Source organism: Schistocerca americana, chromosome 11 (genome assembly GCF_021461395.2).
Source record: "Schistocerca americana isolate TAMUIC-IGC-003095 chromosome 11, iqSchAmer2.1, whole genome shotgun sequence".
Classification (NCBI taxonomy): Eukaryota; Metazoa; Arthropoda; class Insecta; order Orthoptera; family Acrididae; genus Schistocerca; species Schistocerca americana.
In genome coordinates this window covers 139,681,058-139,706,874 of record NC_060129.1, presented here as the reverse complement: position 1 = coordinate 139,706,874, position 25,817 = coordinate 139,681,058, and the positions used below count along the sequence as shown (strand labels likewise).

The 25,817-nt window shown below is 39.5% G+C and overlaps 1 protein-coding gene across 2 annotated transcripts in view; it reads right to left on the bottom strand.

Annotated features, from left to right (window-relative positions):
* The window catches only part of LOC124553823 (L-galactose dehydrogenase-like), a 99,608-nt gene extending 74,190 nt beyond the window's left edge, over positions 1 to 25,418 (bottom strand). Inside the window, exon 1 of one of the 2 annotated variants that reach the window (XM_047127810.1) lies at positions 25,128 to 25,418. The gene's annotated coding sequence lies outside the window, so the exon portion shown is untranslated. Of the gene's footprint in view, positions 1 to 25,122 lie in introns of both variants that reach the window. The other variant, XM_047127809.1, reaches the window with a different exon arrangement.
* Positions 25,419 to 25,817: the final 399 nt, after the last annotated feature.

Sequence of the window (25,817 nt, the reverse complement as noted above, 5' to 3'; positions counted from 1 at the left end):
CCGCACAGCGTTGCCACTTGTTGGAAGTCAATGAAACTATACGAGACGAAGCGGGAATGTTTGAAAATATTCCACAAGAAATTTCCGGTTTTTTCAACCAAAATTGGCCGAGAAAAAAAATTTGTTGCATTACTTATTGAACTGCCTTCGTACTTCAGCCCTCTACATATTGCTTCCATAGGGATTGTGAGAACAAGATTAGATTAATTACAGTATGCTTGTGGCTTTGAAGCACTTGTTTTTTTTCCACAGTCCATACATGAGTGGAACAGGAAAAAGCACCAAGTCTGTACTGTCAGAAGTACCCCACTTTATCCACTTTACCGCAGAATATAGATACTGATGCAGATTCTTGAGAGCTTGGAAACTTGTCAGTAGGAGTACAAAGAGAAGATACACAAGCAGAAATTCGCTCTTGTAGTACTCCTGTAATACATCTTCTTGCGATCTGAAGTCGCCATGGAAGTAGAAGAAATAACTCCTTGTCTATAGGTCACTGAGCTTAAAGAGCTATTGTATCTAACAAGAAGTTAGAGATAATGAAAAACTCTGCGATCTACCAGCTGTTAGCCTTAACAATAAATATGATCCAAAAATAGTTGACTCCAAACACAACAAAATTATAAAAAGGTGCAACAATTAATACACTACTGATCTACAGAGAAAATAAAGTTTACTGCCAGGACATACATAGGTAGGATGTCTGACAAAATTGAAGATTTTTTTGAAATAACGATATAAATATATCCTTCAAAAAAAAAAAAAAAAAAAAAAATTGAAAACAAATACCATAGAGAAGAGAACAAGTACGAACACTCAGGAGGTCATTTGAGTGGAATGGTTTGACAACCAAAATCAGGACTGATGGGAAAGTACCTAAGTATGTGCACTTTTTAAATGAACTGGTTCATTCACTTCAGTAATGTACAATTACCACAACATGATTAAAGTGACCAGCAGATTCTGATATTCTGTTTGCCTTGCTGAAATGCAATTGCCGAGCTGATGTACCATACTTTTGCTTGACTTTAAAGTGCCGTTCAAAACTTGCAATCTCTACTGATGACATAAGAATACTAATCAAGGGTCCAAGCTGAATCTCAGCAGACACAGCTCACATCTGGTGGAATGTTTCAATACACACTCCACCGTCCTCAAACTGCCAAATATACAATCTGAACTATCAATTGCATTACAGTCTTATTTTTTTGTTGTTGCCATATGTCGACATGCGTCGGTGTCTCCTAGACTGTGCCTTGTGAACTAAATACCTGTTTTCTGCAGTATAGTATGAAATGTGGTCACAGGAATGTGTATACTTTAATGATATTAAGCTTGATGAAATTGTTAGGTGGTGGTTAGAGGAAGATGTCAGTGGTATAGATTAAGAAAAAGGTAAAAAAGACGACGATTTTGCAATACCCAATGCTGCTAGCAAACAAGAGGATCACTCAGAAGAATTTCAGGTTAGTGGTGAGAGACGCCTTTCTGTTTCTCCAAAAAGAATTTATAGTGATAGTTAAAATCAAATGTGTTATGAGTGGTGGTAAAGAAAAATGTAGATCCCAGCATTGAGCAACAAACCCTGGAATTTAGTTCTGAGTGAAAATTTACTGGCTAAAGAGATATTATATATTTTTTTCAGAATGTAAAACTCAGTTCTCTGATAGTTTGTTGTTGTGTACTATTTAAATATCTATACAAAAGTATGTGATTTTGTGTGATAAAAAGCAAAATACTGCGGGCTTTATTTAGTGCAATAAAATCAACAAGGAGTATTGAAAAACACTTAAATAATTGTGAAAGTAAATGTTATACAACTTCAGTTAAAATTTTCAAGTGATTTATAACTTAAATTTCAGTTTAAACATAAGAGTCCCATTGACCACGCTTTGTAGTATATTTTACAGAAAAGTCACCTTTCAAGTTCAAGGGTCAAGTCTAAGTCTCACAAAGACTCATATTGTTTTATTTCAAACCAGTAATAATGACCTGTAGGTACCAGAAGCAGATATTAATGGTCATATACTGAATGACGTGCAGAGTCTGAATTTCCTCGGGGCCCCACTGAATAACAGATTAAAATGGAGTCAACACATGGATAAACTAACCATGAAGCTCAATTCAGCAGGTTACTCCATTATAAGCATCTCCCAATGTGTTTACCTAAAGACAAGAGAATAGTCTTATCTCTTTTATATAAAAGACAACGTCTTGACCGTTTGACTCATCACCATCCAGCCCAAACCGCTAAGGGTAGAAACTTGAAATTTGGAGACAGTGTTGATCTTATACTGCACACCTCATTTAAGAAGGGACTTTTTTTTTAATTCCACCCCTAATAGGGTAAAATGCAGATAAAAGGTTTTTTAAAAAATCTTGTTATTAATGCAATTTTGAAGCTAGAAATACGAAAATTGGTATTTGGTTTCTCATCTGAAATAATGAAATATGTTTCAGCATTTTGGGGAATTTAACCCTCTTGGGGATGAAATAATGGGTGAAAGTATTTTTGAAAAAAAAAATCATTGTTAAAGAACTACTAAAGCATTTTTAAAGCTACATTTATGAATACTGGTATTTGACTTCTCAGTTTGAAATTAAAGAAGCAAGTGTTTCACTGTTTCTGGAAATTCATCCCTAAGTGGGCGATTCACTGACCCATCATCACTCAGCATAAACCAATATGGATGGAAACCTTGAAATTTTACTATAGGCATTATTTAGTACAGAGTTGTTCAAAATTCCACCCCTAAGGGGTGAAATGGAGCATGAAATACTTTTTGAAAATCTGTCATTCCTAAGGCAACTTTGAAACTAGAACTACAGGAATTGGTATTTGGTTTTGCAAACAAAAATAAAAATACATGCTTCAGCATTTTTGAAATTCAACCACAAAGGGGGTAAAATAATGGATGAACAAAAATGTTTTTAAATAAATCATTATCAAAGAACTACTAAAGCATTTTTAAAGCTACATCATTGAAAATTTGTATTTGTCTTCTCAGCTGGAAATAAAACATATGGGTCTCAGTGTTTCTGGAGACGAAAATTTTTATGAAAATATTTCATTATGAAAGCATTTTTAAAGCTAAATCTAAGAAAATCTGTATTTGGCTTCTCGGTTCAAAACAAAAAAATAAATGTTTCAGTGTTTTTTGAAAATTCAACCCTTATGGGGGTAAAGTGGGCGAAGAAAATTTTTATGGAAATATTTCATTACAGAAGTATTTTTGAATCTAAATCCATGAAAATCTGTATTTAGCTTCTCAATTAAAAATTTTAAAAAAAAGAAAAAAAACATGTTTCAGTGTTTTTTGGAAATTCAGCCCCTAAGGGAGTGAAGTAGGGGATGAAATTTTTTATGAAACTATTTCGTTACATTAAAACATTTTTAAAGCTAAATCTATGAAAATTTTTATTTGGCTTCCATTGAAGTATGTGTTAGGGGATAAAAGTTCGTATGAAAATGTCACCATAAGAACTCAAAAGGCACGAGCAGCAAAGGCCTCTGACTCTAGCTACCAGAACTGCTTTTTGGTCAACAGTACATTCAGAAAAGGCCATTCCTCTATGGTCTTAATTTGTGTACAAAGTTTAGAAGATGTTACAATCTGTGAACAACATAGAAATTCGATTAAAGAAAGACGAAAAGTATATGTCCAGATCATGCAATATATGTGAGCAAAGTGGTGGGTGCTAAACTACTTTTGTATATTTTCACTTGCTGTTCTACGGAATTATCTCCTGGGACAGTACGCAAAAGTAAATAAAAAGTTTATTCAGCACAAGCGAGCATTAAGAATATTGTGAAAAGCAGATATCCGTACATCTTGCAGAGGTCTTTAACACATTTTGTTGCTGATAATAAAAGCCTCCTTTAACTGCACTGCAATATCCACTGTTAGAATACAAGATACAAAAATAATTTTCATGTAGAATTTGTCTTTTTATCCATAGTTCAAAATGGAATTGTGTAATCTATTGGGAAGACTTCAACAAGCTCCCATCTAACACAAAGCAAGAAATTGGGAATATGTACCACTTTAAGAGGAAAGTAAATAACACATCCCAGTTTCCACTCTTTCTATAAATTATCCGAATGTATAGGGGACATCGTTTAAATATGTGTGTATAATGTGAGCGGTATGAAATGGAACGAGCATGTGAGGTTTGTGAGTGGAAAGTTGACGAATGGTCGACTTTGGTTTATTTGGAGAATTCTAGGACAGTGTGGTTTATCAGCAAAGGAGACCACATATAGGACATTAGTGTGATAAAGGCTTGAGTACTGCTAAAGTCTTGTGATCTGTACAGGTCAGATCGAAGGAAGACATCGAAGCAATTCAGAGGTGGGCTATTGTGCACTACTGGCCATTAAGATTACTACACCAAGAAGAAATGCAGATGATAAATGGGTATTCATTGGACAAATATACACTATTGGCGATTAAAATTGCTACACCAAGAAGAAATGCAGATGATAAATGGGTATTCATTGGACCAATATATTATACTAGAACTGACATGTGATTACATTTTCACGCAATTTGGGTGCATAGATCCTAAGAAATCAGTACCCAGAACAACCACGACTGTCCGTAATAATGGCCTTGATACGCCTGGGCATTGAGTGAAACAGAGCTTGGATGGTGTGTACAGGTACAGCTGCCCATGCAGCTTCAACACGATACCACAGTTCACCATGAGTAGTGACTGGCGTATTGTGACGAGCCAGTTGCTCGGCCACCATTGACCAGACGTTTTCAGTTGGTGAGAGATCTGGAGAATGTGGTGGCCAGGGCAGCAGTCGAACGTTTTCTGTATCCAGAAAGCCCCGTACAGGACCTGCAACATGCAGTCGTGCTTTATCCTGCTGAAATGTAGGGTTTCCCAGGGATGGAATGAAGGGTAGAGCCACGGGTCGTAACACATCTGAAATGTAACATCCACTGTTCATAGTTCCGTCAGTGCAAACAAGAGGTGACTGAGACATGTAACCAATGGCACTCCATACCATCACGCCGGGTGATACGCCAGTATGGCAATGATGAATATACATGATTCCCAGGTGCATTCACCGCGAAGTCGCCAAACACGGATGCGACCACCATGATGCTGTAAAAAGAGCCTGGAGTGATCAGAAAAAATGACATTTTGCCATTCGTGTACCCAGATTCGTCAATGAGCACACCATCACAGGCGCTCCTGTCTGTGATGTAGCGTCAAGGGTAACTGCAGCCATGGTCTCTGAGCTGATAGTCCATGCTGCTGCAAACGTCATCGAACTGTTTGTGCAGATGGTTGTCATCTTGCAAATGTCCCCATCTGTTGACTCAGGGATCAAGACATGGCTGCACGATCTGTTACAGCCGTGCGGATAAGATGCCTGTGATCTCGACTGCTAGTGATACGAGGCCGTTGGGATCCAGCACGGCGTTCCATATTACCCTCCTGAACCCACCGATTCCATATTCTGCTAACAGTCATCGGATCTCGACCAACGCGAGCAGCAATGTCGTGATACCATAAACCCCAATCGCGATAGGCTACAATCAGACCTTTATCAAAGGCGGAAATGTGATGGTATGCATTTCTCCTCCTTACACGAGGCATCACAACAAGAATGCTGTTTGTGTATGAGAAATTGGTTGGAAACTTTCCTCATGTCAGCACATTGTAGGTGTTGTCACGGCGCCAACCTTGTGTGAATGCTCTGAAAAGCTAATTATTTACGTATCACAGCATTCTCTTCCTGCCGGTTAAATTTCGCAAATATGGGGCAGCCACATCAGCTTTTTAGCAAAAAGGAGGCCCAAGAAAAGGGATTGTGCTACAACATCTAGGTCCTGATTGCCTAAATAAAGTTCTGGATAGGGGTTTACTGTGGGTCGATGGCAAAAATTCGTAACCAACATTTTGAAGGGAGGAAACAGGAAGTCGTGGGAAAGAGCCCATGCAGAGGCCTACAGTATGGTGCCTTGCAGCTGATGTTCACCAGAGCAATGAGGGGGAGCTGCACCAGATGCAAAACTTGTCGACAAACAACACTGGGGTAACCAGAGGCCCAACAGAGGTTACGAACCCATTGATGGCAATGAGGAAGCGTGCAACACTTCACACAGAACCCTGTGGGATACTGTTCTCCCAGATCAAGGGTGCTGTGTAAATTGCCAATTCTAATCCAGAAGAGCTGGTTCGATAAAAACCCACACAAAAAACCAGAAGTGCGTCGCAAAAGCCCCAGTCGTGGACGGTAACTAAAATGTGACGGCACCGAGATGTGTGGTATGTCTCGTGTAGGTCAAAGAACACCTCAACAAGCAGTCAGCAGTTAGAAAAAGCCTGCTGAATTGCTGTTTCCAGTCAGAGTAAATGGTCAGTTGTAGATCAACCTTGCCAGAAACCACACTGATACGGGGTCAAAAGGCCCCACGATTTGAGCATGCAGCATAATTGGAAGCTAACCATCCCCTCAAGCAGTTTACAAAGGAAGTTGGCCAGGCTAATCTGTTGGTAGCTGTCGAGAGACGTTGGGTTCTTCCTGGGATTAGTATGGGGAATACTGTGCTGTCTCGCCACTGCGAAGGGAAGACACCCACGAGCCAAATGCTGTTGAAGATCCTGGGTAGATATTGTCTCCGAGTGTCGGATCATCTGATTGTGGATGGAATCTGGGCCTGGGGCCAAGTCATGTGAAGAGATGAGGGCCTGCAAGAATTCCCATTCAGTGAAGGTTCATGTTAGGCTTCAATTTGGCAGGGATTGAAGCAGGGGGTTTCTTCAAGTCGTTGCTTCTGCTGGATAAAGATATACTAAGTGATCAAAAGTATCCCGACACCCCCAATAACATATGTTTTTCATATTAAGTGCAGTGTGCTACCACCTAGTGCCAGGTACTCCTTATCAGCGACCTCAGTAGTCATTACACATCGTGAGAGAGCAGAATGGGGCGCCCCGCAGAACCCACGGACTACAAACGTGGTCAGGTGACGGGGTGTCACGTGTGTCATACGTCTGTACGCGAGATTTCCACACTCCTAAACATCCCTAAGTCCACTGTATCCGATGTGATAGTGAAGTGGAAACGTGAAGGGACACGTACAGCACAAAAGTTTACAGGCCGACCTCGTCTGTCGACTGACAAAGACTGCCAACAGTTGAAAAGAGTCATAACGTGTAATAGGCAGACATCAATCTAGACCATCACACACGAATTCCAAACTGCATCGGGATCCACTGCAAGTACTATGACAATTAGGTGGGAGGTGAGAAAACTTGAATGTCATGGTTGAGCAGCCACATGTCATGCTGGTAAATTCCAAACACCACCTCACTTGTTGTAAGGAGTGTAAACATTGGACGATTGAACAGTGGAAAAATGTTGTGTGGAGTGACGAATCATGGTACACAATGTGACGATCTGAGGGCAGGGTGTGGGTGTGACAAATGCCCAGTGAACATCATCTATCAGCATGTGTAGTGCCAACAGTAAAATTCAGAAGCAGTGGTGTTATGATGTGGTCATGTTTTTCAAGGAGGAGGCTTTCACCCCTCGATATTTTGCATGGCAGTGTCACAGCGCATGCCAACATTGACTTTTAATCACATTCTTGCTTCCCACTGTTGAAGAGCAATCTGGGGATGGCGACTGCATCTTTCAACACCATTGAGCACCTGTTCATAATGCACGGCCTGTGGCAGAGTGGTTACACGACAGTAACATTCCTGCAATGGACTGGCCTGCACAGAGGCCTGACTTGAATCCTATAGAACACCTTTGGGATGTTTTGGAACGCCAACTTCATGCCAGGTCTCACTGACCGACATCGATACCTCTTCTCAGTGCAGCACTCCTTGAAGAATGGGCTGCCATTCCCAAAGAAACCTTCCAGCACCTAATTGAACGTATGCCTGCGAGAGTGGAAGCTGTCATCAGGGTTAAGGGTGGGCCAACACCATATTGAATTCCAGCATTACCGATGGAGTGCACCACGAACTTTTAAGTCATTTTCAGCCAGGTGTCCAGATACTTTTGATCACATAGTGGAGCAGAAAAGGAACAGGACGCCAATGCTGTCACAATGTGTTCTGCAAGGACTGAAGGCTCAGTACACAGAGCACCTCGAACGATAAGACCCTGGACAGTTGATTGTCACTGGTGACCCAGAATGCCTGGACTATAAGATCCATCAGAGGCTAAGCCACCTGTGAAAGCAGCCATGTCATACACCAGCTCTGCTGCAATCACTACACAGCTTTTTATGTTGGTATGACTAGCAACCAGTTGTCCACTAGGATGAACAGCCTCACCAAACTGCGGACAAGAGAGGTTGACCATCCGTGGCACAACATGCGAGAAATAACACGCTAAATTTCAATGGCTGCTTCACACCTCAGACATCTGGATCCTCCCCTCCACTACCAGCCTTTCTGAACTGTGCAGATGGGAGTTATCCTTATAACACATTCTCTGCTCCCAAAATTATCCTGGCCTCAACATACAGTTTTCACACCCTCTCTCCTGTCACCAACTCACTATTCAGTATCCCTTCATTTTTGTGTGCGATCATCTGCCAAGGCACCTGCCCATCTTTCCCCAGTCCTCTCCTTTTCCGTTCTATTTTTCCCACCTCCCTGCCCCACATTCTCCCTACTCTGCACCTGTTGGCAGTACAGTACCTGCACACTTTGCCGACAGTGCTCCTCCCCCCCGGTACACTGCTATCCCTTCCCCTTTCCCTTCCCTCACTCCTTCAGTTTGCTGGTTCCATTCCACGTCACAGCTGCATTCTGGTCTGAGCTGCCAGAATTGGTAGTCACATGCACGTGACGTGTGCTTGCTTGTGTTAGTGAATATTGTGTGTTACTCTTCTTTTTCTGATGAAGGCTGTGGATGAAAGCTAAAGTTTAAGTGTCTTTTAATTGTGCCTGTCAGCAACTTAATATGTCATCTTTATTTTTTGGTAAACAGCAGTTTGTCTTTTCCTTACACTGTTTCTAACCACTTGACTCAGTTCTTGGTTCGTGGTGCACAATCACAGTCGCAGAAGTGTATTCATAGCAAGTAAACTTCCACAAGTGCCTTCCAGAAGCTACTATAATCTGGTTAAAAGTACTTCATAGCTGACATCTGTCACTTGCCTCTACGACGTTGTCACATCTGATAGCAAGTCACTTCTCAAATGCTGTGAATGTGTAATGCAGAGCAGTGTTAGAAGTGGCCACCTCGAGGTATGTCAGAATTCGAGATGCTCTGTCAACAACTAATTTTAAGTGACCAATGGCTGAAGTGTGGTAGACGGTGCATTTTGTAGCCCTGAATTTAAACTCACGTTCTAACTTAACCACAGTCTCGTGATGTGCAATGTATCTGAGGAAACAGCAGTCAACAACCTGTGGCAGAACTAAAATCTCAATTACTTTGTTCATGGCAATTTAAGCTAACCTCTACAAAAAAGACTTCAAATCAAAGAAAGTTCAGTTTCAGTGCTAAAAGGAAACTGTAATTTCTTGCTACCATTGGTTACCTAAAAGTATCTTTTCACTGGCTACATGAGCTGCCACATTACCAACCGGTGAGCAGTCCTCATTGACACTTGTTTGCATATTATAGACAACACAGGCAGATTCCAGATGAAAAAAGAATGATAGGTAGAAAAACGAGAGAAAGTAAAACAGTCAATACGATAATGAAAATGACGTGACAAAGAATTAGAAATTAAAAAATTACATTGAAACCAATTATTTGGGTAAAAATGTCAATCAAACTCTTTTAATTAGCTTTAGAAATTTAAAAAAATTCACATCATTTGACAATATTTGAACCTGCAGCCTTCAACATGGGTTAATCCCTAACCACTCAAGTTGTTGTTTTACACATGATTACCCAGTTGCAATGATGAATTGCAGCCTTCAAAAACTTGGTTTCATGCAATGTCGTGCAAAGCTTATCTGATATAGGCTGATCTCTGTGATTATAATAACCACGTATGTGATGTTGAACTGCTTCTTGTGCAGAAGTATCCAGTATCATATATCACGAAATATGAAATTAAAGTGCCAGACCCGAGATTCGAGATCCAGACACATCGAGAAAGAATATCGGAAAAGTAGCTGGAAGTGAACTGACTGTTTATTGTGATGGTTTGGCAATGGCGAATGGTTTGACGATGAGCGCTCTTATTGGAGAAAACCAGCTACAACCTGTGAAGTGTCAACTATCACGTAATTTCTATCAGACTATAGTTCTGCAACGTGGAGACACCCCGAGCAAGACGGCTTTAACAACTCTCGTCTACATCCAGAAATAGCTTCCACAAATTAGTAGAAACAGTTTCATGCATCTTGCTGCAACTACTTGTCAAAACTGCCAGTTGCTGGAAGTTTTTGCTCAACCTTGGAAGAATTTTCTGTGTTCAGTATTGGTACAAAACTGTCAGTGTCAAAAACAGCCAGGCTGAAACAAACGTACCATTACAACCACTAAAGATACACTCCCTTTGCCAGAAAAGTCCCAGGACAGCTTTTTTTTCTATTTTTTAAGTTGTTGTTGTGGTCTTCAGTCCTGAGACTGGTTTGATGCAGCTCTCCATGCTACTCTATCCTGTGCAAGCTTCTTCATCTCCCAGTACCTACTGCAACCTGCATCCTTTTGAATCTGCTTAGTATATTCATCTCTTGGTCTCCCTCTACGATTTTTACCCTCCACACTGCCCTCCAGTACTAAATTGGTGATCCCTTGATGCCTGAGAACATGTCTTACCAACCGATCCCTTCTTCTAGTCAAGTTGTGCCACAAACTTCTCTTCTCCCCAATCCTATTCAATACCTCCTCATTAGTTATGTGATCTACCCATCTAATCTTCAGCATTCTTCTGTAGCACCACATTTCGAAAGCTTCTATTCTCTTCTTGTCCAAACTATTTATCGTCCATGTTTCACTTCCATACATGGCTACACTCCATACAAATACTTTCAGAAACGACTTCCTGACACTTAAATCTATACTTGATGTTAACAAATTTCTCTTCTTCAGAAACACTTTCCTTGCCATTGCCAGTCTACATTTTATATCCTCTCTACTTTGACCATCATCAGTTATTTTGCTCCCCAAACAGCAAAACTCATTTACTACTTTAAGTGTCTCATTTCCTAATCTAATTCCCTCAGCAACACCCAACTTAATTCGACTACATTCCATTATCCTTGTTTTGCTTTTGTTGATGATTTTTAAGTATGGAGTACTAAAAAGGAACAAATGATTTTATATTACCTGGTATGTGTGCATCCTTGAAATGACCTCAGCCTTGTTTCTGTACAAACTCACTATGTGGCAGGGGTGTGCTTAGCATAGCTGACAAAGTGAATCCTAGTTGTGAGTGAAGATTGAACATTAAGTTCTGCACTAAGCTCGGGAAAACTCCTAGTGAAACGTTGACAATTATTGAGCAAGCATATGGACGTGAGGCACTTTCAAGAAGTCACATTTTCGATCGGCACAAAAAGGCAGAGATTCAGTGCAAGACAATCCCAGAGCTGGTCCCCCTTCTACAGCACGTACCGATGCAAACGTGCAGAGTGTAAAGCAGTTATTGCAAGAAGACTATGATATAACTGGGCGTGCAATATCAAAAGCACTGAATTTCAATTGTGACATGTGTCATAAGATTTTACACGAAGATTTACGAAAACAAAAACTTAATGCAAAACTCGTCCCTCAAACACTAACAGACAAACAGAAAGAGGAAAGACAAAGAATATCTGCTGAACTACTGTAGAGAGCCAGACCTGATCCCACATTTCTGTCAATGACAAAGGTTGACGCTAACAGTGAGACCTCACACAAAGTGTCAAAGTGCTGAATTGTGGAGACCCAGATCACCAGCCTCAAAAAAAGTCAAACAAAAACTTTCGAGAACATAGACAGTGTTGAAACTTTCTGGCAGATTAAAACTGTGTGCCGGACCGAGATTCGAACTCGGCACCTTTACCTTTCGCGGGCAAGTGCTCTACCAACAGAGCTACCCAAGCACGACTCACACCCCATCCTCACAGCTTTTGCTTCTGCCAGTACCTCATCTCCTACCTTCCAAACTTAACAGAAGCTCTCCTGCGAACCATGAAGAACTAGCACTCCTGAAAGAAAGGATATTGCAGAGACATGGCTTAGGCACAGCCTGGGGGATGTTTCCAGAATGAGATTTTCACTCTGCAGCGGAGTGAGCACTGATATGAAACTTCCTGGCAGATTAAAACTGCGTGCCAGACCGAGACTCGAACTCAGGACCTTTGCCTTTCGTGGGCAAGTGCTCTACCATTCTATAGACAATGTTGATCACATTCTTTGACAGTAAAAGATTTGTTCACCATCAGTACGTTGCTCGAGGTCAGACAGTGAACCAAACTCTTTACATCAAAGTCTTGAAACGTTTGCAACACGCAATTTGACATCGCTGCCCTGATTTGTGACATTCTCAGGACTGGTTCTCGCTGTATGATAATGCAAGACATCATACTGCTTTATCTCTTACAGAGTATCTGGCCAGACATTCTGTTATTGCCATTATTTAAAATCTACAGAGAAAATGTTATGAGAAAAAGTCTTGATTGCTGTATTGGTGGGATCCAAATTGGAGGACGACAAATCAGTAATTTAAGATTTGCTGATGATGCCACACTGTGCACAGAACCAAAAGTGGAAATTATGGAACTACTGGTTAGGGTTAAGAGCAAAAGTGAGAAACCTGGATTGTCAATTAATAAGAAAAAGACCAAGATCATGATAACTGACAGAGGTGAGTCACTACCAGTTGCACTGTCATGGGTAGGGATGCTGCATTGAATCTGACAATGATTTGGAAAGTCTGCACCCTAACCATTCGTACTAAATTGAGAGTGCTGAAATTTCTGGTGTTTCCAGTCTTCCTTGGCACTGAAACATGAACAATAACTGAAGGGGACTGCAAAAGAATGGACACTTTTGAGATGTGGATATATAAGAGATTGCTGAGAACATCATGGATTGACAAATGGACCAACAACTCAGCCTTTCAAGACCTCAGTCTTTCAAGAACTCAGTCTTTCAAGAACTCAGTCTTTCAAGGAGTATTTGCTTCCAGTGAATCCTACAGTTCTTTGGTCACTGAATTTGACAACAGGAGGATAACTTGGAGATGATGATCATCCGAGGCAAAGTCAAATGATAAAGATTGTAGGGAAGACCACTGAGATGATGCATAGACCAGATAAAGGAGAAGAGTCATGAAACATGGGTCAGCTACTCTGAGATTGAGGAAAATGGAGACAGACTGTTAAAGAGGATTGTGTGATGGGTCACTAACTTTCAGCTATGAAAGACGGAGTGTTGATAATGTGCATTACATCTATAACAAAGGTAATAAATATGGTTTGCAAAAATCTAAGAATAATTACAAGGCACTCTCTTGGTGATATAGCTTGCCACATTTTTATATCCTGTTTTTGATTATTTGATTGTACAATAGGTAAGAGTAGCTCGAAACTGACACGTACGACATTTTCAGAAAGTTTTTAACTGAGTGAAGTCCTCTGATTTTAGTTCATTCAATAGTGTTTCTTGAGAATTTAAATTGTACACCTCTGTATCAAATGAATTGGTGAGTAGGAAAAGGGGTCATGTCCCAGAAAGTAAATTTGTCAGGAGAGACAAAAAACTGTGTGACTACAAAATGGATTTAAGCACAGTGTCTTACGAGTTCCCACGTAGCAAGTGGCCCCTGGACGAAACAATATACACCATTACAACACACTTCAGCCACAGACTGTAGTCAGTAATTGAGTTTGAATGTACTGGGTTCAAATGGCTCTGAACACTACGGGACTTAACAGCTATGGTCATCAGTCCCCTAGAACTTAGAACTACTTAAACCTAACTAACCTAAGGACATCACAAACACCCAGTCATCACGAAGCAGAGAAAATCCCTGACCCCGCTGGGAATCGAACCCGGGAACCCGGGTGCGGGAAGCGAGAACGCTACCGCACGACCACGAGCTGCGGACGAATGTACTGGGGATGACCCCTTTCCGAACTTGATGATGTCTATGAGGCAATTAGCATTCTACTTGCGGAAAAAGGATTGTGTTTATGCAAGTTTAAATTATTCATATTCATTGAAGTAATGAAAAAGTGTGTTATGAACATACATGTTTATTCATAATGTAACCAAAATACAACCACACACAAAAAGTACAGCAAAGCATTGTGAGTATGCTTCATCTTCATCTTGTCCATCCTTCGCTGGCCACTGGCAGATACTGTTATAAAATGGTTTCTGCTTGTCAGGTATTAATTGCAGAATTTTGTTTATGTTGTCTAATGTCTTCTTTTTAATTGGAACAGGTCCTATACAGGGTGTTACAAAAAGGTATGTCCAAACTTTCAGGAAACATTCCTGACACACAAAGAAAGAAAATATGTTATGTGTACATGTGTCCGGAAACGCTTACTTTCCGTGTTAGAGCTCATTTATTACTTCTCTTCAAACGTACTGACGTGCTTGATGCTAGTACAGTAGAGCAATGAGTCGCATGTCAACACAAGCAGCGAAGTCAACATTACCTTCCTTCAATTGGGCCAACTGGCGGTGAATCGAGGACGTGCAGTACATACTGACAAAACTAAAATGAGCTCTAACATGGAAATTAAGCGTTTCCAGACACATGTCCACATAACATCTTTTCTTTATTTGTGTGTGAGGAATGTTTCCTGAAAGTTCGGCCGTACCTTTTTGTAACACCCTGTATATGCCCGTTTATACAGATGTGGCCTCTTCTCTAAACCAATACCATTCAAGTGAGCTCTTCCGTTGATTGGACATGATCTCCTGTTATACCAAATGATGCAAACTGATATGAAGATCAGTTATCTCTGGTAAATGTAATCTGAAAGAAAATTGGATATGACCCTGTTTCCAACTCATCAGTTCAATTTATCCACTGAAACATTTATTTTTTCTTAACTTCTTGTCGTGATTTTTCTTCAATAATAATGCAACAATGAGGGCAGCTGCCACGGTTCTTAAGTACGACACTGCAAACTTCAACGTGCATTTGACCTCACCAAGTGCTTGAGGGAGTTACCTGCCTTAACAGCTATCTTGGGCAACAAAAATTTGATTTTCAGTATTTCATATCATTACCGACCAAATTTAAAATGCTATCATAATCTATTTATTAAGAAGTATAATTGTATGTTAAATGTTTAGCATCAGAACACAAGTAAATTGTGTATATATCTTGAGGCACCATAACTCACCTTCTCCAAACACCCAAGATTATATTCATTTAGCATGTGAGAATGAGAACATTTAGTGACTTCCAATGAGTTTCACATGTAATTTCAAACTTCTACGAAACTTTTTCTCACTGACACTTCCCACCAAATGATGAAAGGAAAAAATTTATTGCTTCCTACACTTTTGCTGTTCATACAGTAAAACTGCTGACATTTTAATTCATTACTTCTTTCTCGCAAATTCTATTCGCAACACATCTTGCAGACAATATCCACGTATACCACTGATTGTACCTATAAATTATATCACTGTACGACACACATTTCAAGAAATAAAAACCATAAACAATGAAGTAAAAAACTAGCTTGTGCTTAAAATAGGGGTGCAAATGATTCAGACAATACTCATCTAGTGTTTCATAATAAAAGCACTTAGCGACTTCCAACAGATTTTAATTGTAATTTCAAACATTTTCTCACTTACATGTTTAAATCATTATTTACTATTTTACCCCTTTTTTGCGATGCAAATATTTTATTCATTTCTACAAAAGCAATGGAACTTTTAGCTCTGAGTGTTGTACTTAAACGTTTGACTGACTGCTGTAATGTCTGCTGATTGAAAAGAAATAATTTCTCTGTAATTAGTTTATATTAGAAAATGTGCATATTTATCTTTGCACTTGGCTTGACTGTATGCCTGCTGAAAATTTCTGTACAACAATGAATTGTGATTTTCTTGTCTGAGGGCGTGTGTGTTAGAAGCAAGTGGATGTCTACCAGTACGTAACATTCAGGGCAATATTAATTTATTTTGTGTGTCTCAATAAAGGGAAAATGGTATATTATTGCACATTTGTTAATATACCTCATTACTGCAATACCAGTCCTATACACAAAACTTACTACTTGCACTGTTGGGATCTGTTTCCCTTGCACTGTATGGAATTTTCTCCAGGGTTATCAAGTTCAGTGAAATATTTTCTTTCACAGTTTATGATTCTAATAGGATAAAAACATGCTGCATGGAGTTCAGTTGAAGAAGTTGTAACAGACAGAACTGGTAAGTTATGGAGTGAGTGAACGTGAAGCTGGTGACTTAGAACTGATGATTATTCACCCAATGCAGATAAAATAACAGATGAAGGGGATATTGAAGAAAATGTACTGAGCAATGACTATAATTTGTACAAGGTGTAGCAGGTTCTTTAGAACTTATAACCCGCAAAGATGAAGCTAAGGTTACTGATTTATGCCCAGAAGCTAAACGAAGAAAGGCTTTAAAATGTCTTCATCTACACATATATCCATACTCTGCAAATCACAGTGAAGCTCGTGGCAGAGGGTAATGGAGTGGAAAGTGATGTATCATCCACAAAAACACAAACATAACTGTTAAAAAGATGAACCAACATACACAAACACTAATGAAACATTTGAAAAAAAAAAGATTGTTGCAGAATGGCTAGCAATCAAGACAATGCCCCAGGAGTATGAAGAATTTTTTCTGAGGGACTGGTGAATACTCTTATAGAAAAAAGCAAAATCTATGCTTGCCAACAGAACAACATAAATTTTCTTCTAACCAAAGCAGAACTAAAATCCCTTTTTAGTATACTACTGCTGAGTGGGATCATAAGGCTCTCCATGAGAAGACGTATTGCAATCAGGCTCCACATGTCAGTGCTCCTTTAGCCTTCTACTCCATGCCAAGAAATATATTTCAGGAAATAAAGAAATTCATTCACCTGAATGACAGCTCAAAAATAGACAGAAGGGACAAAATTTACAAACTGATTTTGTACTTTGAAAAACACAAGAAGGAATTTGTGGTAAATTTGGCATACTTCATTCAGAATGCTCAACTGATGAAATTAGGGTACATTATCATGCCAAACATTCAGCCAAGATGTTGCTGAGGGAAAAAGACTGCCACATTTGGATATAAAATTTGATGTCTTAAGAGCTCCAATGGCTGCAGCATGACAGACAACAAACAGGGGCTTTAAGTTGGTTGGTTGGTTTGGGGGATTAAAGGGACCAGACTGCCATGGTCATCGGTCCCTGGGGCTTTAAGTGCAAGAGCAATAAATGAGCTACTTTGCATGATTCCAACATGCGAGTATCCGAATCACAAGCTTTTCTCTGACAGCTTCTGCACCAGTGTTGACACACTCATCACCTTAGGAAAGAAGAAAAAGCTACTGGAGCAACATGTGAGATAAAAAAATGGTGTAATAAATGAATGAGGACTGTATGGCTGCATGTCTGACAAGGGGAATGAAGTTGTAGTAGTGAAATGGATGGGGGAGGGGGGGGGGGGTGGCAACAAACAAAAGATTATGATACTATTATTTCTTGGAGCTGCACTAAAATATACTTGTGGGCTCAGAAAAATGATGTATATGTTGCAATGACAATACCCAACTGGGTGGCTTTGACTTACTGAATATGCAGATATCAATTTATAGGTAGAAGATATGACCAAAGAAGTGTTGGTGGCCATTATTCATCCAGATGACTGATATCTGCAGGGTAAACACATTGCATGCATATCAAACTGTTAATCCAAATGAGAAGCTCTCTCTCTCGGATATCTGAAGGAGAATAGTGATGATGTACCTTTCAAAGAAAACAAGATCGACACTGAAACACAGAGGAAATACAGAGGACCACAAGAAAGCAATATGACGGGAGAAAGGGTGAGCACAGATGTATGACTAGATCCTGGAAACCAGTTTATTGTGCCAAATGAAACACAGCAGAGATCTGAAAAAAAAAATGATAGGTGCAATGTTGGCATACACAGCAAGTGTTTTGTTTCATTTCATACTGAATAGTAGTAGTAGTATGTTATTCTGCCTTACGGCAGTTCTTATCATGGATTAAGCCTCTTCCACTTTTGTCTGTCCATAGCCACTCTTTTCATTTCTGAATATTTGCCTCCTTTGATATTGTCCAGCATTTGGTACCTTCTTTTTCCTCTTCCCCTTTTTCCCTCCACCGTTCCTTCTACTCCTTCCTTCAATAAACAGTTCCTTCTCAAACACTGTCCAATCCAGTTCCATTTTCTCTTTCTGATGACTTTCAGCATGTTTCTTTCTTCACCAACTCTTCTTAATACTTCTTCATTCCTTACTTGGTCTTCCCATTTCATTTTTTCCATTCTTCTCCATATCCACATCTCTAGTGCCTCCAATCTTCTTTCATCTTCCTTCCTCAATGTCCAGGTCTTTGCACCATACAGTGCAACACTCCAGATGTAACATTTGGCCAGTTTTTTCCTCAGATCTTTGTTTAGTAGTCTGTAAAGTAATTTCTGTATCCTCTTAATCCTTCTTTTGCCATTGCAATTCTTTTCCTAATTTCTGTTGAGCAATACATATCACCCATTATTACACTTCCTAAGTAATGGAGTTATTCACTTGCTCTATTTCCTCTCCCCCTATTTTCATATGGCATTTTCTCTCCTTTCCTCCAGTTATCATACTTTTCATTTTCTTCTTGTTAATCTTCATTTCATATTTTTCTAATTTTGTGTTTAGATCATCTAACATTTGTTCCATCTCTCTTGCACTCTCTGCCATTACAACCATGTTGTCTGCAAATCTTATACACTCCACTCTCTGATCCCTACACAAACTCCTCTCCCTCCATCACAACTTTCATTGACAATTTCTTCCAGACAAATACAGAACAGTGTTGGTGATAAAAAACAACCTTGTATTACAGCTCTTCCCATACTGAATAGGCTCAATAATATTATGAACAGTTTCTATTTTGTTTATAATGTTTCTTATGGATCCTCCATGTCAAGTGGCTTACTGATCCCCACTCGACCCTCTTTAAATTTTGATAAACTTTATGCAGGATGTACATATAAGTCTTCTAGGAAGTTTTGCAAAATTATAGCTCCATAAGTAGATGGTTGGGCCACTAGCTGCCTTTTTGTCAACACAACATTTTTTGACATTGTGAGATGAATAAATAAATCATCAAGTTTGTTTTACCATTGCTCAGAATGTAAGAAACTTGTCGTGCTGAAACTTAATAATCCTTTTCAACTTCTTGGGTGCAATACCTTAATTGTAGAGCAAAAGCTCAAGTTGTGGTGAATTTATCATAATATGCTATCAAAGTGGCTCACGAATCTTGTAACAAATTTGGACTATACTTTATTAGCCTGTATGTACTGAAAGAATAGCTTTCTGAAGCTAATTCTTTAGTCCTCTGCAGCCTGTCAAAATGTTATGCAAGTGGCAATTTGATTGCACAAATAATAGCCGAGTTATTTAAGTTTAAAGTCTACTCAAAAATTTAAGTACTCAGTCTGGCTCATTTTCAAGAGGCCATAGCTCAAAAGCAGTCACTCAAATCCGATTTCTCTTTGCACCATTCGAAAGAGCTCACTTTGTTTTACCACAAAAGTCTTTCATTCTTGAGACAGACAAATTGAATGAGAACCATGTAGTTTAAAAACATGCTCTGAGCTTGATTGCAAAGGGCACTTTTGTGTGACGGAGACTGTTCAGATTTAACGGGTGCATTTTTAAATGATGTAAAGTCTTGTCATTATAAGTTAAATGTGTTTTTTATGTAAATAAAAATTATTTCAAGCTGTCTGATTTTTTAGAAATGTTTATCCGATCATTTAAATTTCTTTCATTCTATTCCAAAATTTCCTACTAAAGTACAACAATCATCATCTATGATTGTTTAATATTTTTCAGGTGGAAATATACATCACCTTTACATTATCAAATATTGAAAGCAAAGGTAATTGGAAGTAAAAATTCAGTTGTAGTTTCATGGATATTAGAGATGTTTCAGTGCCATACAGCATTGGTCTTGCAGATAATTCTGCATGTCATCTCAAACCATAAACACATCAATAAGGCTTCATACAAATCAAAGAATTTTCAATAGAACAACAACAATTACTAAACCACAAAGAAGTGAAATACGTCTTACTGAAAACACTCAAATATTCTTTCATCACAAAGCAGTTCTTTTGGACAAGCATGAATTCCTACAGAATCCTTGTAGCCCTTTAGGTGCTAAGAAACATTCTTTAAAAAAAGGGTTTATGGATTGTTTATGGGGAAACAGTACAACAATTGAAAGCTGGTCAGAAGGTCTGTCCAACTTGCAGGAAACAATTCTCAGGAACAAAAGCTGAAAGTCTCAGTCAACTTCAGCCTGTCAGAAGATGAATCAGAGTTAGCATATCCATCAGGATCACTCAAAACAAATCTAACTGCTTTTGGGGTCTCCCCTCTGAAACATCACAGAGTGTCAACTAGGGGTGCCAAAGGTTGTGCAAAACGAAAAGTAAGTGAAAGTCAAGAGGCAACTGTGAATAACATTGCTGGTGCTGGAGGCTGCCCAAAAGATTTTCAAACACCTGGTACAAGCAAGACATGTCCTGAACATGTGAAAGAGAAGTTGCAACTGTCAAGGCAGCCTGAAAACTTGCAGATTCTGACATTAGTACTTCAGGATTGCATTAGAAAAAGAGGTAATGGAAGAATCTGGTCTTCTAGAAAGGATGGTAAAAGCAACTAGAACATTAAAGGCAGAAAATAATGTATTGGCACTACCAAAGAACAAGTGTTGCCCAATGATTATACTGTATTATAAAACCGCGCTCTCCCCAGCCATTGTCAAGTGGTACACGACTGCCGTGTCACCGTGGCCTCACTGCTATATAGCCGTGCTACTAGCTGTGACATCATTGGTGTGCTCTTCCTTGCCGACTGTAATAATGTTTATGTCCCGTGTTCATTGCTCCCGGTTCAACCTCGCAATGGCCAGGTACCGGGCTGTGCTGAGCTGCAAATTGCCATCCTTGTTGATGGTGTTTTCACATATTTTTAGTTCTACAGCTTCTTTTATGATTCTATCCCAAAATCTCTTCATCCTCACAATCACAGATCTTTCGTCTAATAGAATTTGGTATCAATTTTCTATGCACGTTCTGCCAAGGCTAATTATTCAGGATAGCGTAGGTATAAGCACCATTCCTGTTCCATCTGGCATTGCTCCACAGTGCGTACTGTTTTGCCGACATAACAGCAGTCACAATGATGAGGTATCTTGTACACTCCAGGTATTCCAAGCCCTAGATCATCTTTCACAGGCCTCATTAGCTGCTGTATTTTCACTGGTGGCCTGAAGACTGATAAGATGTCGTGTCTATTTATCTACATCTATACTCTGCAAACTACCACAAGGCACATGGCTGAGGATACATCCCACTGTACCAGTTATTATGCCTCCATGTATGCTGCAATTATTCTAATCTTATTCTCACAGTCCCTATGTGAGCAATACGTGCAGGATTCTCATTGGGAGCTGGCCAATCTTCCCCAACACTGTGCCACAGAAAGGCAAAAACACAAGTCTCTTGTTTTCTTCTTCAGTGCTGTTTTTCCTGTCCCACCAGAAATAGCCTGTGATATCTGGCGATGATTGTAGCCATTTTCCCAGAAAATTTTTTGTAGGTGGCTTAGTTCTAGTGACAGATATTCAGCATCTGAGGCAACTTTAGCACAGTGGATGAAGGTGTTCAGAATACCACATTTTTGTGCCAGATGGTGGTGGCCAAGAGCATGCTGGCACGAATTCCTGTGTGTATAAGTTTCCTGTACACACTGTAGTTGAGGTGTCCATCGGGTCATCCAGTGAACGAGGATGTCACAGAATGACGATGCACTATCTATTTCTATTTCCATCGTACACCTAATAAGGTTATGAATGCCATTCAGGTGTTCCTGGAATTCTCCCAGCTTTTCACATCCGTGGGACCAGATGATCACGTATCATAGATGTACGGATAAAAGCAACTTGGTTTATCTGGAGCCGTTCCCAAAGCGATGTCCTCAAATTTTTCTATAAAAAGGTGGGCTGTGGATGGTGCTAATGGACTTCCCGTTGCAACACTGTCCAACTGGTCGAAATACTGACAACAGCATAAGAAATATGCTGATGTCAATGTGTACATAAACAATCCTGCCATCATATTGTCAAATAACTGAGAGAGATCTACGCAGTTTTTGACAGGAACACACATAAATAAGGAGGCCACATCAAAAATTGACCATTGTATAACCTCGCCCGTGATGCAGATGTTTAATTCGGTTGATAAAACTGTCGGTGTTCTTGTGTGATGCTTACAGTGACCCACAAGCAGGTGTGGTGAGACTAGGGCTTAGAACACCCGGAGTGTATAAAATACCATGTCAGCTGCGTCAGCCAAACAGTACACGCTGTGGAGCAATGCCAGATGGAACACAAGAGGCGTTGATGCCTATGCTATCCTGAGAAATCAGCCACGGCAGAACACACTTCACAAAATCGACACCTAATTCTATTTGACAAAACATCTGTCATTGTGAGGACAACTGGATTTTGGGATGGGTCGTAAAAGAAGCTGTAGAAATAAAAATATCTGAAAAGCCCGAGATCCGGCCATCGCGAGTTTCAAGCAAGCCTGACGGACGCGGGATAAAAACATTACAGCAGTCAGTAAGGAATAGCAAACCAGTGACATGACAGGCAGCAGTGTGTCTATATAACAGCGAGGCCACGGCGACACGGCAGTAGTGTATCACTTGACAATGGCAAAGGACAGCTTGGTCAAAAGCTCGTGGGATTTTAACCAGCTGACATGGCTGGTCCAAGATTCAGCTCAATGTTATCACTGGGATAACAGCCAAGCAGCCATGCGTTGTGTACTTCAGAAATAACTTAGCCATCAATAGCATTAGCTACTGTGTCATAAGTGACAGCCTGTGGCATGACACAATCATTGTACATGCTTTTTTCGTGAAGCTCATACAAGATCTAAAGTGTCACCTCGAAAAAAATCTACTTCAGTGATGGGTCGGCAACACAGTATAAAAACTTCAAAAAAATCCTGAATCTTTGACATCATCAACCATCAAAATGACTTTGGAATCTCAGCTGAATGGAACTTTATTGATATAAATCATGATGGAAAATCTCCTTATGATTGAGTAGGAGGAACCGTAAAGCACTCCACATCAAGAACAAGCCTTCAAAGACCAAGCAAGGACCAGATTTTGACACCAACTGATTTGTTTAAACACTGCAGAAAGAATATCAGTGCAATACAATTAATTTTGTTTCAAAAGAAGAAACTGAAGCATTAAAAACTGAGAAAGAAGAAAGTTTCAAAACTGACTGCTCACTATCAGGAACATGAGATTTGTGGTAATATCCCACAGGACCAAACTGCTTAGGTCATTGGTCCCTAAGCTCACACACTACTTAATCTAACTTACGATATGGACAACACACACACACACACACACACACACACCGATGCCCAAGGGAGGATTCGAAACTCCGAGAGGAGGAGTCGGGCAGACCGTGACATGGCACCCTAGACCGCGTGGCCAGAAACATGAGAGAATCATCAATTTGTGCCACTGAATGAAAACCAAATATGCATTGTAAGAGTATTCAATTATATAAATTGTTTTGTGTAAACATTGGCCAAAGTCAGTGAATAGTTTATCACAACCAGGCCTATACCCTGTCTGAATTTATGTTGGAAAATGGTGAATTGGTAATGTCTCCGACATTTCAGATGAATAACATGACGTGTTAATCAGTTTCATGCATCCCAATGGACCTGCACATTCATTCTACTTGCCAGCCATCAGTACGTTTGTTGGATTCCAGACCAATTCATTATTTCTGTCATTTCAGCTCCATCATCAACAAGCATGGGTCAACATTACAGCTTGCCAGAATCAACTGTAATTGCTGTTATCAGCACATTTCAGCAACTGAATCAATGAGAACTGAAACCATATAGCCTGGCAACCATAAACAGTACAATTGTAAGTGGCAAAGCCACTACTGACCAAAATAAAACTGTGCAAATGTATATGGTCTTAACCTAATGAAAACATAAGTTTATTTGTTCTTAAATGCAAAGTCTCAAAAATAAAAACAACTTTTTCTGATCAAACAAAATCTACTCTTTTTAATGAAGCCAAAAATCTGAGTGATCCCCTTTAAGATACGGCCTCTTGATAATGAACTAAAATTGACTAATCAATCATTTGAGTAGACTTTGAACTTAGGTAACTAAGTTGTTATTTGAGCAATCAACGTGTCATTTGTTGCAGGGCTTCTTGAAATGCTGACAAGCTGCAGTTGACTTTAAAAATCGGCATTCCTTAAATCACGAGCAATGATACACCAAAGTTGATGATTTATTCATTTAAGTTATAATATCAAAAATTTATGCTTCACAAAAGGGAGTCTAGTGGCCCAACCATAGTACTTATGGAGCTGTAATTTGAAAAGGGCTCATGTAATTCCCTTGTACATCCTGCAAAAATATTATCAAAATTGAATATGGTCAAGTGAAGAGCTCACCTAAATTTTGGCCACTTAACATGCAATGACACTTATAGTTTTCTGCATTGACAATAACACTGTACATTTCGATACCTAATTTTGCCAATGTCTCCCAAAATGGGTTAGTTTTTATACTGATGTAGTGAAATTTTTCGAACCAGTTGTTTCTTTTTGCCAGGAAGTTTCAGTTTTTTCTTTCATTTATTGCTTCAGTAGTTTGAAGCTGTTTTATGTTTAGGAGGTCGAGTCTTTAAGGAATCATTGGTATAAGGATACGGCAAACAAGGTACTAAAAATGCGAGGGTGATCTATATATAGCTTTTACCCAATTTTCATGTCTTACATTGATTCACTGCACATCCCTGAACGTTCTCCGCCTCTGTGGAGGCTGCGGTACAAGAAAGAATAAAATTAAAAATTAACCTTACGAATGAACGAAAAAAAACTAACCTTACTATTTTCTGTCAAAAATCCCTGCCACTCGCTACGAACACCATTAGCTAATGAACTGTGGGTACCAGAAGCCTCTTAAATAGAGAACCTAGACGTGGGTTTGCAGATAACAGCTCCTTAAGTCGTATCTGTGTCGGATTACGTAAAAGGGCACCCGATGTATCAGTTAACTAAATTATCAGAGGTATGCTATCAGAAAACACTTGTTTATGTGTAGACAGTGCTTCAATAATGTTGTGCAATACTGCATAAGTTCTCCCTCGATAGCTCAAGAGACACGTGCAATAATATTCTGCAATACTGATTCTGGTTAGTATTTTTTTTTTTTTTTTATCAAGACGCTGCTGCTGTGTCAACACTTCCACTTTCTGGAAAGCAGAAAAAACGAATATGGATGAAAATTGGCATAAAGGACCTTCAAAGATTCGCTCACGAAAAATTGTTGACAGAATGATGGTTGGGGAAAAAAAAAAAAAAAACCATTTCACGCCATGATTGGTCAAAGTCTACAGCAAAAGTAAGAGTGGCAAGGATATTGTCGATACAGCACAGACGCGCAGCGAATGTCTGCGCTGAAATTCCGGGAATGGAAATCGGTGTAAAGTCTCCATAACATATATACACTGTAAAGATAGAATACCTATACTCTTAAACAAGGGCTTGTAGGAGTTTCTAGGTTTATATACTTTATG